The sequence below is a fragment of the Peromyscus leucopus genome, chromosome 10, assembly GCF_004664715.2.
Source record: "Peromyscus leucopus breed LL Stock chromosome 10, UCI_PerLeu_2.1, whole genome shotgun sequence".
In the NCBI taxonomy this organism is placed as follows: Eukaryota; Metazoa; Chordata; class Mammalia; order Rodentia; family Cricetidae; genus Peromyscus; species Peromyscus leucopus.
Window position 1 is genome coordinate 89,469,394 of NC_051071.1, and position 13,063 is coordinate 89,482,456.

A 13,063-nucleotide genomic window follows, 5' to 3' on the forward strand; every position below is an offset into this window, starting at 1 on the left:
CAACAGCAACTCGCTCAGACACAGGCACCTCTTATACCCATTAGAGGAGGACATGGGAAGATGTCAAGGCAGAAGTACATATAAGAGCAATACATAAAGAGCAATACAGCAATACAGCATAACCAGAACCTAGACCTCCTCCAACATTATCCCAAGGTAGAAGAAGCAGGAGAAAGTGACCTTAAGAATAGCATCATGAAGATGCTAGAGGCCTTTCAAGAAAAAATGAAAAATGAAATTGAGGAAAAGACAAACAAAAAATGGAAGAAATCAATAAAGAAATTGAGAAAAAGACAAACAAAAAATTGGAAGAAATCTATAAATAAATAGAGGAAAAGCAAATAAGAGATTGGAAGAAATCAATAAATTCCTTAAAGAAAATCATGAAAAAGCAATTAAACACTTGAGGGAAACAATTCAAGACCTGAAAAGGGAAATAGAAACAATGAAGAAAACATAAACAGAGGGAATGCTGGAAGTAGAAAATCTGAGTAAACAAACAGGGAACACAGATGCAAGCATAACCAACAGAATACAAGAGATGGAAGAAAGAATCAATAGAGGAAATGGATTCGTCAGACAAAGAAAATTCCACACCAAAAATGTCAGCATAAAATGTCCAAGAAATCTGGAATACCATGAAAAGACCAAACCTAAGAATAATAGGGATAGAAGAAGGAGAAGAATACCAACTCAAAGGCACAGAAAATACATTCAACATCTATCCCAATTTAAAGAAGGAAATGCCTATGAAGATATAAGAAGCCTATAGAACACCAACAGACTAGACCCCCTCAAAAAGTCTCTTTGCCACATAATAATTAAATGACGAAATGAAGAAGGAAAAGCCAGAAGGACCTGGACAGATGTAATGCAGATGCTAAGAGACCATGGATGTCAGCCTAGAGTAATACACACAGCAAAACTTTCAATCATCATAGACTGAGTGAACAAGACATTCCAAAGCAAAACCAGATTTAAACAATACCTGTCCACAATCCAGCCCTACAGAAAGCACTAGAAAGAAAATTCCAACCTAAGGAAGTCAGATACACCCTCGAAAACAAGGCAATAGATAACCCCACAGCAGTAAACCCCAAAGAAGAGAAGCACACACATGCTACCACCAAAAGTAACAGGAACTAATAATCACTGGTCATTAATATCCCTTAATGGATTTAATTCACCTATAAAAAGACACAGGCTAACAGAATTGATAAAAAAAGCAGGACCCATCTTTCTGCTGCATACAAGAAACACACCTCAAATTCAAAGATAGACACTACCTCAGAATAAAAGGCTGGGAAAAGTCTTTCCAATCAAATGGTCTTAAGAAGCAATCTGGTGTAGCCATCCTAATATCCAGCAAAATAGACTTCAAACTAAAATTAATCAAAAGAGATCAAGAAGGACATTACATGCTCATCACAGGAAAGATCCACCAAGATGAAGTCTCAATTCTGAACATTTATGCCCCAAACACAAGGGCACCCACATATGTAAAAGAAACATTATTAAAGCTTAAATCACACATAAAACCCCACATGTTAATAGTGGGAGACTTCAACACCCCACTCTCACCACTAGACAGGTCTGCCAAATTGAAACTGAACAGAGAAATAAGGGATTTAGCTGATGTTATGACTCAAATGGACTTAATCGATATCTACAGAACATTCAATCCTAACAAAAAAGACTATTCCTTCTTCTCAGCATCCCATGGAACCTTCTCTAAAATTGACCACATACTTGGCCATAAACCAAATCTCAACAGATACAAAAAAAAATTGGAATAACCTCCTGTATTCTATCAGACCACCATGGTTTAAAGTTAGATTTCAACAACAACAAAATTTGCAGAAAGCCCACAATCTCATGGAAACTAATAATGTTCAACTGAATCACCAATGTGTCAAGGAAGAAATAAAGAAAGATGCTGTGGGATGCTCTGTATGGCAAATGTGTTGCTCTGATTGGTCAACAAATAAAATACTGATGGCCAGTGGCTAGGTAGGAAGTATAGGCGGGACTAACAGAGAGGAAAAAAAAATAAAACAGGAATACAAAAGGAGTCACTGTCAGCTGCTGCCAGGAAAAGCAACATGTAAAGATGCTGGTAAGTCACGAACCATGTGGAAAGGTATAGTTTTATGGAAATGGATTAATTTAAGCTATAAGAACAGTTAACAAGAAGCCTGCCATGGCCATACAGTTTGTAAACAATATAAGTCTCTGTGTTTACTTGGTTGGGTCTGAGCGGCTGTGGGACTGGCAGGTGACAAAGATTTGTCCTGACTGTGGGCAAGGCAGGAAAACTCTAGCTAGAGAAAGAAATCAAAGATGTCCTAGAGATCAATAAAAATGAATACACCACATACCCAAACTTATGGGACACTATGAAAGCAGTGCTAAGAGGAAAATTCATAGCACTAAATGTCCACATAAAGAAGTTGGAGAAATCTCACACTAGTGACTTAACAGCACACCCAAAAGCTTTAGAACAAGAAGAAGCAAAGTCACCCAGGAGGCATAGACACCAGGAAATAATCAAATTGAGAGCTGAAATCAATAAAATAGAAACAAAGAGAACAATACAAAGAATCAATGAAACAAAGAGTTGGTTCTTTGAGAAATCAACAAGATAGACAAGCCCTTAACCAAATTAACCAAAAGGCAGAGAGACAGCGTCCAAATTAGCAAAATCAGAAATGAAAAGGGAGAATTAACAACTAACAATGAGGAAATCCAGAGACTCATCAGGTTATACTTCAGAAACCTCTACTCCACAAAACTGAAAAATCTAAAAGAAATGGATAATTTTCTGGATAGGTATCACATACCTAAGTTAAATCAAGACCAGATAAACTATTAGAATAGACCAATAACCCCTACAGGAATAGAAAGAGTCATTAAAAGTCTCCCAACCAAAAAAAGCTCAGGACCAGATGGTTTCCATACAGAATTCTACAAGATCTTCAAAGAAGAGATAATTCCAGTACTCTTAAATTGTTCCACACAATAGAAACAGAAGCAACATTACCAAATTCCTTCTATGAGGCTACAATTACCCTGATTCCCAAGCCAAACATTGATGCAAGAAAGAAAGAAAGAACTACAGACCAATCTCCCTCATGAACATTGATACAAAAATACTTGGCAAACAGACTCCAAGAACACATCAAAACAATCATCCACAATTATCAAGTAGTCTTCATCCCAGAGATGCAAGGGTGGTTCAACATATAAAATTCTGTCAATGTTTATATGTAATACGCCATATAAACCATCTGAAAGAAAAAAACACATGATCATCTCACTAGATGCTGAAAAGACCTTTGACAAAATCCAACACACCTGCATGATAAAGGTCTTGGAGATATCAGGAATACAGGGAACACACTTAAACATAATTAAGGCAATTTACAGCAAGCCAACAGCCAACATCAAAGTAAATGGAGAGAAACTCAAAGCAATTCCACTAAAATCAGGAACAAGGGTTACCTCACTCAGGATGATTTTTTCTAGATCCATCTATTTGCCTGCAAACCTCATGATGTCATGTTTTTCTCTGCTGAGTAGTACTCCATTGTGTATATGTACCACATTTTATTTATCCGTTCTTCATCAGCAACAAGGCAAGGCTGTCTGCTCTCCCCATACTTATTCAATATAGTACTTGAAATTCTAGCCAGAGCAATAAGACAACATAAGGAGATTAAGGGGGGATACAAATTGGAAAGGAAGAATTCAAGCTTTCACTGTTTGCAGATGACATGATAGCATACATGAGTGACCCAAAAAAATCAACCAGGGAACTGATATAGCTTAAGAACACCTTCAGCAACATAGCAGGATACAAGATTAACTCAAAAAAATCAGTAGCCCTCCTATATATGATTAACAAACAGGCTGAGAAGGAAATCAGAGATACATCACCCATTACAATAGCCACAAATGATATAAAATACTTCGGGGTAACACTAACCAAGCAAGTGAAGGACCTGTATGACAAGAACTTTAGGTCCCTGAAAAAAGAAATTGAAGAAGATGTCAGAAAATGGAAAGATGTCCCATGCTTATGGATAGGCAGGATTAACATAGTACAAATGGCAATCTTACCAAAAGCAATCTACAGATTCAATGCAATCCGCATCAAAATACCAACACAATTCTTCACAGACCTGGAAAGAAGAATACTCAACTTCATATGGAAAAACAAAAAAACCCAGGATAGCCAAAAGAATCCTGTACAATAAAACGACCTCTGGAGGCATCACGATCTCTGACTTCAAGCTCTACTTAGAGCTACAGTAATACAAACAGCTTGGTACTAGCATAAAAACAAACATATGGACCAATGGAACCAAACTGAAGACCCTGATATTAATCTGCACTTCTATGAACATACTATTTCTGACAAAGAAGCCAAAACTGTAAAATGGAAAAAAGAAAGCATCTTCAACAAATGGTGCTGGCATAACTGGATGTCAACATGTAGAAGACTGCAAATAGATCCATACCTGTCACCATACACAAAACTTAAGTCCAAATGAATCAAAGACCTCAATATAAATCTAGTTACTTTGAACCTGATAGAAGAGAAAGTAGGAAGTAGTCTTGAACTCATTGACACTGGAGATCACTTCTTAAATATAACACCAGTAGCACATACACTGAGAGAAACAATTAATAAATGGGACCTCTTGAAACTGAGAATCTTTTGTAGGGCAAAGAACACGGTCAATAAGACAAAAGTATATCCTACAGAATGGGAAAAGATTTTCACCAACCCCATATCTGACAGAGGGCTGATATCCAGAATATATAAAGAACTCAAGAAATTAGATATCAAAATATCCAACAGTCCAATTTAAAAAATGGGCTAAAGATCTAAACAGATAATTCTCAACAGAAGAAACTCAAATGGATGAAAGACATTTAAGGAAATGCTCAACATCATTAATCATCAGGGAAATGCAAATCAAAATGATTCTGAGATACCATCTTACACCTATCAAAATGTCTAAGATCAAAAACAATGATGACAGTTTATGTTGGAGAGGATGTGGAGCAAGGGGAACACTCCTATACTGTTGGTGGGAATGCAAACTTGTACAGCGATTTTGAAAATCAGTATGGTGCTTTCTTTGAAAATTGGGAATCAACCTCCCTCAAGACCCAGCTATACCATTCTTGGGTATATACCCAAGGAATGCTCAATCATACCACAAGGACATATGCTCAACTATGTTCATAGCAGCATTATTTGTAATAGCCGAAGCATGGAAACAACCTAGATGCCCTTCAATTGAAGTATGGATAAATAAAATGTGGTACACAGACACAATGGAGTACTACTCATCAGAGAAAAACAATGACATCATGAGGTTTGCAGGCAAATGGATGGAACTAAAAAATATTATCCCGAGTGAGGTAACCCAGACTCAGAAAGACAAACATGGTATGCACTCTCTCATAAGTGGATACTAAATGTAAAGCAAAGGATAACCAGACTGTAACTCAAACTCCAGGGATGCTACCTAGTAAAGGGGACCCTAAGAAAGACATGGGGATGGCCTAGTGACAGAGAAATGAATGAGATCTACAGGAGCAAATTGGGGGTGGGGGGTAATGGAGGGCAAGAGTCGGGGGAAAGAGAGCTTAGGGGAGCAGGAGGTTCCAGCTGGATTAGGAACAGAGTGGGAAAACAAGGAAAGAGATACCATGATAAAGGAAGACACCATGGGATTAGGGAGAAGAAGAGTGCTAGGGAGGTCCCCAGGAATCCACAAAGATGACTCCACTATAGACTACTGGCAATGTTTGTGAGAGTGCCTGAGCTGACCTTCTCTGGTGACTGAATGGCCAAACACCCTAACTGTCATGATAGAACTCTCATCCAGTGACAGATGGAAGCACATGCAGAGATCCATGGTCAAACCCCAGGTGGAGCTCCAGGAGTCCAATTGGTGAGAGAGAGGAGGGATTATATGAGAAAGAGATACTTAGACCATGACTGAAAAAAGCACAGGGACAAATAGCCAAACTAGCGGAAACACATGAACTATGAACCAATATCTGAGGACCTCCCATGGAACTGGATCAGGCCCTCTGGATAAGTGAGACAGTTGATGAGCTTGATCTGTTTAGGAGGCCCCCAGGCAGTGGGACTGGGACCTGTCCTTGGTCCAAAAGCTGGCTTTTTGGAACATAGAGCCTATGCTGAGACACTTTGCTCAACCTTGGTGGAGGGAGGAGTGGACTAGACCTGCCTCAACTGAATCTACCAGGCTGTGCTGACTTATGAATTTAAATTAAGAAGCACAAGAGAAAAAGTCCTGTGAAGATGCAGATATAGCAGCTAATAGGCAATGTTCTGTAATCTCTGGGGCTGCGAAGGATCTTGGGAACTAGGAGATCTAGGAATGGGTACTTATTGCAAGAACCAGTTTCTACAGATATGGATGTGCAAGGCAGGGCTCCAACATCTGTGTCTCAACAATGTTCCTCGGGAAAGCCTGTTGCCAAATTTTATACCATTAAGTTATCCTGGAGCTTGAGTGACTTTTCAGATCACAGTCCCCTTGAAATATTACAAGAACCCTGTCTTTTCACTGTAACTATATAGCCAAAGCCCCAAGTCAATATTCTTGAGCCAGTATATCACCACAAAGATGTATCCACATGTCCTGGCTGGTTTTACAAGTTAACACAAGCTAGAGTCATCAGAAAGGAAGGAGCCTAAGTTCAGGAAATGCCTTCATAAGACCCAGATATAAGGCATTTTCTTAGTAAGTGATCAATGGGGCAGAGCCCAGGAACTGTGAGTGGGGCTGATGATCTAGGCTTCTATAAGAAAGAGCCTGAGAAAGCTATGATGAGCAAACCAATAAACAGTACCCCTCCATGGCATCTGCATTAGCTCCCGCCTCCAGGTTCCTGTCCTATTAGAGTTTCTGTCCTGACTTCCTTCAGCTATGAAGAGTGATGTAGAAGTATAAGTCAATTCAACCCTTTCCTCCCAACTTGCTTTTTGGTCATGGTGTTTCTTCACAGCAACAGAAACTCTAAGACACCCTCTATAAATCTTATTTAATGAGATCATCAAAGACGTTTTAATGGTGACTCATTATGTGTGGTTTTTTGTTTGTTTGTTTTGTTTTGAGGTAGAGTCTTTTCTAGCCCAGAGTAGCCTCAAACATACTATCTATCTGAAATCCCGATGTTTCCACCTGTCAAGTGATGACACTATAAGCCTGTACCACCACACCATGTTCATTGATTTTTTTCTAAACTTAGAAGTAACATAGGTTTTTATAACATATTTTAGAACCATGCTTTTAAAACAGAATTCTTACATTTTTTTATGTACCAGATAATGATCAAAGATTGTTGGTAGATGATAGGTTATGTTCTCACTGTAAAGATGAAGATGCAAAAATGTAAAAAGTGTAAGATTTTCTAGGACAAACTCTCCTTTTCCAGGTAAACAAAATTTGATTGATTTCCTCTCATGATTATTATCTATGAGATGAACTAACATGCAGTACTTAATAACATTACCTTGGAGCTTAGATCCTTTTACTTATAATTTAGTTTGTTACTATATTATGAATTTAAGAGAAAATTAACCATTGCTTAATCACAGCATAACAGAAACCAAATAGAAAAAAGTCTTCATTGGATACTATATACAAGAAGTTCCTTTTTTATATTTGTAATTTTATTTTAAAAAATTGATAATTCCATATATGTATATAATGCATTTCAGCCATTCTCCCTCCATCCCACCTTTCTGTTTAATCTTCCAACCCCTTCAAATGCCCCTCTTTACAAGTCCCTGTCACACACTCATGTCTTTGCATTTTGTCTTGTGACCCAAAGAGTTTAACCACAGCTGTTGGTGTGACCTTGGGTTTTAGAATATCTACTGGAGACTATCTAGATGACCTGTGCGTATACATGTGAAGTCAGTGACTGCCTCTCTCCCATAATCTACCAGTAGCAATAGTTCAGCAGAATGGAGTACGGTCCTGTTGAGTCCCTCTCTGACCCTTGCTGTGCTGATGAGGGACCCAGTCTAGTACAGATACCTGGAGATGTTGTGAGACAGACCAGAGTGACAATGGCTATGTCCTGCCCACAATATAGCATTTCTAGCCCTTCTTCTCATCTTGTGGCTCCTGTACTCTTTCCATCCCTCTTCCACACTGGACTAAGCTTTAGAGGGGGTGCGTAGGTGTGCTATTTAGGGTAAAGAACTCAAGTGTCACTTACTCTGGTACCTGGAGAAGCCATGAGTCTCTGCATTCACCACAATTCATTACAGTGGGGATATTTTCTGGGTAAAGCTGGCTGTAGCATTTGTCCATGATTAGAAGTGTAAATATTTAGGAGACAGTTTGCAATCACATCTCTTTGAACAACTGTAGAAAATTTCCACAATAGAACCTAAGACCCCAGCTGCTAGTTTTTTGGCTGGATTTACAGGGGAAAAAAGTTTTTCTGCTGTAGAAACCAGTTTTCAGCACCCCAGGAATTGAAGGGGAGCCATGGAATCAGTGGAATAATCACTCCATTGACTTTTCTATCTGAGGGAGTAAAAAATTCTCTTAGGCCAGGGAAAAGGGGAATCTTTCTCTCTCTCTCTCTCTCTCTCTCTCTCTCTCTCTCTCTCTCTCTCTCTCTCTCTCTCAGACACACACACACACACACACACACACACACTCACACTCACACACACACTCACACACCACTCCAACATGTCAGGATCTCACCTAGGGTGTTGATGGGTGGCAGCCTTCAGCAGGTCAGAGAAACTAAAGAGGAGATGCAGAGCAGATGAACTACTGGACAGACAAACAGAAAAACAGACACACTAGGACTTTTCTGAGGGTCAAAGCTTAGTTCTTCATTTTACTATTGTTTCCATTGCTTGTTCTACTCTATTCTTTTTCTGTTCTGTTCTTCAACCTGATGTTTCCCTTTCTCTTTTTTTCATGACTTGATTCTCACTGCTTCCTGATAACTTCTTTCTAACTAAATTTATTTTTTCCCTTACAGCTTACATACCCCATCAGAATCTTTCAAGCAATATAAAAATAGTGATATGGTTACATTCTATTTTTAACTGAATGATTACAATTAATAGAAGTGAAAAACAACATGTTTCCCATTTCCCTTACATGATTAAAATTTTGCATATTATAGGTGAAAAACAAATTATCCCCAAGAATCCACATACAGTTAAACATTTATCTTTTAGAACTCTCATATATCAGGAGCCTTTCAGCTAACTGCTAACATAGGCAGTAGTTTTTATAATTGCCAGAAAAACAGGTAACTAGTTTCACTTTTAATATTTTAGAGTCCTGTTCAATTATCTTCACTAACAATCCAGTTCTGTGTTTCCTAGTCACATGAAGTATTATTGAAAACTTTGTTTTATCTGTGACGCACACTGAAACCTGTGAGCATATTTCCCAATATCAAAAAGAACTTAACTCTTGGAACTCAATTGTTTTCCTTAATCATTAACCTAAACCACAGTGTATAGTGCTCCTCAAGAGAAACTCATCAGTCCTAGTTGTGTGAAACTTCCTTGTTCTTATCTTATATCCTCTGCAGCCCCTGCTTTATTTATCAGGGGTGAGGCCAACACTGTATGCTATCTTTACCTACATTAATTTTCCCACTAGACTAATATCTTTTATCATTGTTAAAAATCCTTAATCACCAAAATCCTATTTAAATTAACACTGTTATTGTACAAAATCATCACTTCAATTAAACAGTACAGGTTAAGAGGAAATCATGTTTATAAAAATCCAAAGGTAAAAATGCCCAGTAGACCATGATATTTCTAAGAGATAATTACACCACATTAAAGGCAGTGGTGATGCCTTCACACCCATTTACACCAAGCCAGTTACAAGAGAAAAGTGGCAGCAGCAAACATGTAAAGGCACAGCAGTAGCAAGAGACATTCTGAGGCCAAAGCACTCAGGGCCTTGCCTATCAGAGATTCACCCATCAGTGCCTTGCATTCTGGTGGGCCAAACTCCTGAAATCTAATGCCACCTGCTGCTCTTCTGACATGACCACCCACAGGTAGAGTTTTAATTTTTTTCTAATGTCATTTTAGTGCAAAGAAAGTGGAAGAGAGATTTAAAAATGTTCTTTTTCTTAGGAGGTAATAACTTTATGTAGGTAATTGATAAGAGGATAATCATTATAAAAGGTAAGGCCACGTGATTCTTCCAGAAGCCCCATGATGAGAGATCGATGCCCTGGATCATCAAGAATTCTTCACCAGTACATCTGTAATTCAACACACACAAAGAACAAAAAAAAAATTAGAATGAGTCCAGTGACTAAGAATTCTAGACAAGATCCTCCCTCTTCAAGACCCTTACATACGTCTGATCATTTCTACTCAGACCAGCTCTTTAAACATTATTTCAGTTAACTCTAAACAGAATTCTTCACTCTTTGCAAAGTCAGGCCTCTTTGTGGTTTTTAAAAGAAGGGCCTGCCACTCTACTCTGCAGGAGCCAAACCCTCAGATGCTTACCTTGTTTATCTTTAAAACACCATGTAATCTATGCACACACTCTAACTTTAAATACATCCATCCTGCATATTTAAAATCCTGTTTAGGTTCCTTATAATATCTACTTTATGTAGATATTATGAATGATGAACAAGGAAGAACAAGGGACAGCTCTGAAGTTCACATAAACCTTGCCCTACCTAGTCTAATGTACACTAGAATATGTAAAACAGTGACTGTGTGTGTGCATTCAGACTGCACCTGACCAAATGCTTCTACAGAAAATACAACATTGGCTTCATAACTAGTTTTCAGGTCCCATTTAGAAACTTTATATAATAACCAGTTGTCTTAGTTCCTTTCCTGTGGCTGTGATAAAACACCATGACAAACAAAAAAGTCAGGAGCTTTCTAAGTATAAATTACAAACATAATGGGAAAGAAATGAGGGAAATAATCTCATTCACAAAAACCTCAAAATGGGGAGAGAAGAAGGGATGATCTTGGAATAAATTTATCCAAATAAAATACTTGTACATACTTCAAGACACTGAAAAGAAAGATGCTGAATGATGGAAAGACCTCCCGTGCTTATAGATTGGTAGGATAAATATGAAAAAGGCCATCCTACTAAAAGCAATCAACAGATTCAATGCAATCCCCATAAAAATTACAATATAGCTTGGTGGTGGTGGTGGTGGTGGTGGTGGTGGTGGTGCACACCTTTAATCCCAGCACTGTGGAGGCAGAGGCGGGCGGATCTCTGTGAGTTAAAAACCATCCTGGGCTACAGAGTAAGTTCCAGTAAAGTCTCCAAAGCTACAAAGAGAAACCTTGTCTCAAAAAACAAAAAACAAACAAAAAATTGTAATATAATTCACATATATTGAAAAAAATACTAAATTTCACATGGAAACACAAAACCCATAGTAGCAGAACAATCCTGAAATACAAAACTGCTCTGCTAGAGGTATCATCAACCATTGGGGGTATCACTACCCATTGGTAAGAGAATCCCTTTCCTGATTGAGAAAAATTCTTCTTCTCTGTTGATAAGAGGGTTTCAGTAGCCTGTCTGCACATCTGGGAACATGAGCAACAGACTCTGGCAAACTTTATCACGCCTTGTGTCCCTCTCATAAAGAGGGTAACATGCCATTTGCCTTGGTAGGGCCAGTGTCCCATTCAAAGGAAAAGAACACTTGAGCCTGTGAATGTCCTGCCACACAAGAGTAGCAATCAATCCTTGGGCATATGTGCTGTACAGTTAACACAGTTTACCCAAGTATTCAATTCTCTACATCAGCTTTATAAGCACTTTAATTAAAACTGAAAACAAAGTGAACTCACTGTACACCCAAGAAAGCTTTCTGTGCATTTTTTTAAGTAAGGGTAAGACTAGACACTCATCAAATAGAACTTTTAACAGAAAAGCTGTTTTAGTTACATTAACAAGTTTTTATTATCATTAAAAAATAATAATCTAGACTTTTAAATCTTAATTTTAAAATTTTTCCTTGTGTTGAGTTTGTGCATTTCCCCTGGGCAATGATGTCAGCAGCCTTTCTCTTGGGTGTAAAGTGTCCCACCTCTTCAACCTTCTGGACTGTGCTCTCAGTTAATATCACAGGAAGGGGCCTCCCAGGTCTGCTTCAATTTATTTTCTGTTTTGTTCTGTGTTTCAACATTTTAGCAGTATTTGGTCCCCACGCAAGAAACTATGGGTTGTATATTTTAGCAGAGGAGTCTGGGCAAAAAAACTCTATAACCTAAGAGAAAGCAAGGTGGAGAAGAGATCCTTGACACAATTGATGAGAAACTGATTTTAGTTTCCCTGGTGGGAAGGGCTGTGGACTCCCTAAGATAGGAGACACATGTAACATTCATGTGGAGAGAGGCCTCCAGCCCTTCTGAGAACAACTTTAATCTTAAACAAATCTCTTTAGTTCTGCGTTATTATTCTAAGATAGTCTTCATCATACTAGCAGCAGCATGGGAAAGGAAGGAGGCCTCTATCCATCTGAAGAGGTGGTGCATTCCTACAAGTGCATATTAAAGTTTTCTTTTAGTTTGTTTACTTGATTCTTTTGTATTTGTGAAATTTCATCTAGATTCCTTCAAGGGGCTTCAGTTCAGATCTCCCATGTGTGTTTTTAATTGTTTACAACTCCCTTTTTTTTCTTTTGGTAAGTTACACATCCTTAACACACACACACACCTGTTTGGCACACCAGTTAAGTTTGGTTTCTATTGCTGTGATGAAGATGCCATGACCAAAAGTATCAGGAAAAAATGTTTATTTGATTCTCACATGGTGACTAAAGTCTATTATTAAGGGAAATCAAGATGGAAATTCAAGGGGGGAACCTGGGGCAGGAGCTGAAGCAGAGACCATGGAGGAATGCTGTTTACTGGCTCACTCCCCATGGCTTCCTCAGCCTGGATGGTCTTCCCAGGGTAGTGCTGCCTGCAGTGGGCTGGGACCTCCCACATCAATCATTGATCAAGAAC